The sequence below is a fragment of the Aotus nancymaae genome, unplaced genomic scaffold, assembly GCF_030222135.1.
Source record: "Aotus nancymaae isolate 86718 unplaced genomic scaffold, 86718_ANA_hifiasm-v0.15.2.pri h1tg000007l, whole genome shotgun sequence".
NCBI classification, from domain to species: Eukaryota; Metazoa; Chordata; class Mammalia; order Primates; family Aotidae; genus Aotus; species Aotus nancymaae.
The window spans coordinates 25,953,944-25,958,639 of record NW_026988418.1 but is presented as its reverse complement, the minus strand read 5'-3'; positions in this window follow the sequence as shown (position 1 = coordinate 25,958,639).

Here is a 4,696-nt window from a genome sequence, read left to right as displayed (position 1 = left end):
GTACATACCTGTACTCCCAGCTGCTCAGCAGGCTGAGGCAGGAGGATCACTTGAGTCCAGGACTTTGAGGCTGCAATGAGCTATGATCACACCACTACACTGAAGCCTGGGCGACAAAGCAAGAGCTTGTCTCTAAAATAATAAAAAGCAAACAAAAAATTGGAAGAAAAAAAGGCAGCACATGCCAAAACCATGCAATGACAAAAGAATGGTCTCTTCAACAAATAGCAATGGGACGAATGAATGAAGCTGGACCCTACCTCACACAATGTCCAAAAATTGAATTAAAATAGACCAAATACATAAATGTAAGAGTTAAAATGATAAAACTTTTAGAAGAAAACATACAAGTAAATCTTCATGGCCTCACTTTGGTCATGGCTTCTTAGATATGATACCAAAACAACCAAGAAATAAAAAATACATATGCCAGGCATGGTGGCTCACACCTGTTATCCTAGCACTCTGGGAGGCCAAGGTGGGGAGACTGCTTGAGCCCAGGAGTTTGAGATCAACCTGGACGACATAGCAAGACCCTCTCTCTACAAAAAATAATAGAAAATAATAGCTGGGCATGCTGGCATATGCCTGTAGTCCCTGCTACTCAGGAGGCTGAGGCAGGAGGATGGCTTGAGCCCAGGAGTTTGAGACTACAATGAGCTATGATCAACACTGCACTCCAGGCTGGGTGACAGTGCAAGACTCAGTCTCTAAAAAAAAAAAGAAGAAGAAGAAAAATGTTTCATTTCACTTCCTCAAAATGAAAATGTTCACACATTAAAGGACAGTGAAAAGACAACACACAGAGTGGGAAAAAATTTTGCAAATTATGTATCTAATAAGGATCTAATATTCAGAATAAAGAACTCTTATAGCTCAACAACAAAAAGATAGCAGCCCAATTAAAAAACAGGCAAAAGACTTGAAAAGACATTTCTCCAAATGAGATATACAGATGGCCAATAAACAAATGAAAAGATGCTTAACATCACTAATCAACAGGGAAATAAAGATCAAAACCACAATGAGATATCACTTTTGCTCTAAGAATACAGATGATCAATATGTTGTGGTAAAGTCGGTGCAACCACAGGAAAAGAGGACAAGGCTGGAAAGGAAGTTTATCATACTCCCTAGTCCCAGAGGGGAGGGTGGTCATCGCATGTCCCACAGGACCACGTGAGAAGTACCAGGTTTGGGTCAGGTAGCAGAAGGCAAGAGCAAGGGGAAGATCTAGGCCAGAGTTCTTTTGGAGTTTCCATGGTAAAGACAAAGCAAGGCAGAGTGAACAGTTTAGGACGGGCTAGTTTGAAAGATTCCAGGAGGCTATGGGCTATAGGGGCTATCTCCAGTTGCCTGGTACCCGGCTCTGGGACAATTCAGGACAGGGGAAACATTGGCTTGTGTGTGAAAATTAGATAAGGAGATGGGTGATAGGGTGAATAGCTGCTGGATTGGTTGGTTTATGTGAAAGGCATGATCCTAGGCAAGTTGTTATTTTCTTTAGGAATTAGCTCGCCTGAGAAGGCTCATCTCTCCCGGAGTCAGTAAGGCTCCCAAATACCAAAACATCACAAATACAGAAAATAGGAAAATATAGTTAAAATAATGTTGACACTGTATAGATGACAAATAGAAAAATACAGAATCAAAGAAAATGCAGTTAAAATGTATTAGAATTGCTGTAATAAAAAAGTGAAAAATACGAAATGCTGGCAAGGATATGATGAAATTGGAACCCTCATACATTGCTGATAAGAATGTTAAATGGTGCAGTCATTGTGGAAAACAGTTTGGACATTTCTCAAAAAGTTAAACATAGAGTTACCACATGGCCTAACAATTCCATTCCTAACAACTGCACTCCAGCCTGAGTGAGTGCATCCTTTCAATCCCAAAAGGATTGAAAACAGGACTCAAAGAGATACTTGTATGCCAATGTTCATTGCTGCATTATTCACAATATCCAAAAAGTGGAAATAACCCAAATGTCCATCAACAGATGAATGGATAAACAAAATGTCATTTACCTATACAAAGGAATATTATTCGGCTATAAAAAGGGATAAAGTACAGATGTAACATGAATGAACCTTTAAAACATTTTGCTAAGGGAAAGAAGACAGCTGCAAAAGGCAACATATTGTATGATCCCATGTCTATGAAATATCCAGAATTGGCAAATCCGTAGAGATAGAAAGCAGATTGGTGCTTTCCAGAGCAAATGAAGAATGGCTGTATAGTGGATATGGAGTTTCTTTTTGGAGTGATGAGAACCCAATATCTACCCAGTATGGAAGTAGATAATGGTGATGGTTGTGCAACACTGAGAATTCACTAAATGTCAATTAGCTGTATAGTTTGAAATGGTTGAAATGGTGAATTTCTGGTGGCTAAGAGGAGAAACCCCTGCTTGAGAAAAGGAGAGGGAAGAATCGAGTGGGCTTTGCTTGAACCTCAGGTACCCAGTTTGGCCACAGTGCAGAAGAGCATCAAGTGGGTGTTTGATGTCTCTGATTCCAGGCCTTGGCTCTTAGGCAGCATTTCTGGACCTATCCTGGGCCAGAAAGTGGTGTGCTGCCCTGAGGGGTGAGTCCTAGGCCTAGCAGCACTCACTACAAGCTGACTGAAGAGCCCGTGGGCCTTAAGGGAACATTGGCAGTACCCTGGATTACTCCCCATGGACCTGTGGTGGCGGTGGACATGCGTAGAGACTCCTCTGCCTGGAGAAAGGGGAGGGAAAAGTGGGAAGAACTTTGTCTTGTGGTTTCAGTGCCAGTTTAGCTGCAATAGAATAGAGTATCAGGTAGATTTTTATGGTTTCCAATTCTGGGCCCTAGCTTGCAGACAGCATTTCTGGACCTGTGCATGGTGGAACTAGCTGCCCTGAAGGGAATGACACAAGACTGGCTGGCTTCACCAGCTGTTGACTGTAGAACCCTAGGGTTGTGAACAAACATAGGCAGCATCCAGATAGTTGTTACAGCAGGTTTTAGGCAAGACCCAACGCTTGTGCTGGGTTCAGGTCTGACCCAGCATAGTCCTAGCTGTGGTGGCAACAGAGGTGCTGTGTCACCCCTACCCCAGCTCCAGGCAGCTCAGCACAAAGAGAGAGACCCCATTTGTTTGAGAGAAAGAAGGAAAGAGAAGAATCCCTTCCTGGTAACCCAGAGAATTCTTCCAGATTTTATCCAAGACGACCAAGGTGGTATATCGATGAGCCTGCAAGAACCACAGCACTACTGGGTTTGGGGTACCACCTAATGCAGACACGGCTGCAGTGACCAAAACTTAGATTACAACACCCAAGTCCTTTTAAATACCTGGAAAGCCATCCCAGAAAAGAACTGGTACAGACAAGTCCAAACTGCAAAGACTATAATAAATACTTAACTCTTCAATGCCCGGATAATGACAAATATCTGCAAGAATCAAGACCATCCAGGAAAACATTACCTCACCAAATAAACTAAAGAAGGCACCCAGGGCCAATTCCAGAGAGACAGAGATATGTGACCTTTCAGACAGAGAATTCAAAATAGCTGTTTTGATGAAACTCAAAGAAATTCAAGACAACACAGAGAAGGAATTCATAATCCTACCAGATAAATTTAACAAAGAAATTGAAATTATTAAAAAGAATCAAAAAGAAATTATGGAGTTGAAAAATATAAGTGACATACTGAAGAATGCATCAGAGTCTCAGTAGCAGAACTGATCAAGTAGAAGAAAGCATTCATGAGCTTGAAGACAGCTCATTAGTTGTGAAAATACAGTCAGAGGGGACAAAAGAAAAAAGAATAAAAAAGAATGAAGCACAGCCTACGAGATCTAGAAAATAGCCTCAAAAGGACAAATCTAAGTTATTGGCCCTAAAAAGGAGGTAGAGAATGGCCGGGTGTGGGGGCTCACACCTGTAATCGCAGCACTTTGGGAGGCCAAGGCAGGCGGATCACCTTACTTCGGGAGTTCGAGACCATCCTGGCCAACATGGTGAAACCCCATCTGGTTTTTAGACTCTTATACATATTGTCACCTGACTCTTAAGAAAGTTTTATCAGTTTACATTCTATCCACTGATGTAAGAGTATCTGTTTCCCTATTCTTTCTCCAACACTGGAGTATAAACATCAGTCTTAAATTTTGCCACTCTCATGGGTATGAAGTAGTATTTAGTTTTAATGATCATTTCTTTAAGGACTGTTTAGGTCATAAGCATCTCTTTATCCTTTCAATACTATAAAAAAGGCTGGCTGGCTCCAAGGATACATGTAAGGTTAAAAATAACTAGAATATATAAGAAGCTTAAACAACTTCATAGGAAAAATATAATAATCTGATTGAAAAACAGGCAACTCTAGTTAATTGAGTTTTTGACTGGCCATGCCAAAAAGACAACATTTTAAAAACTAAAGTGGATTTTTTTTTTTTTTTTCATTTTGAGGTGAAGTTTTGCTCTTGTTGCCCAGGCTGGAATGCAATGGTGTGATCTTGGCTTACCGCAACCTCTGCCTCCCAGGTTCAAGCGATTCTCCTAAGTAGCTGAGATTACAGGCATTTGCCACCACACCCAGCTAATTTATTTTATTTTATTTTTTTAGTGGAGATGGGATTTCACCATGTTGGCCAGGCTGGTCTCGAATTCCTGAACTCAGATGATCCACCCGCCCTGCCCTAGAATGAATTCATTTTAAAA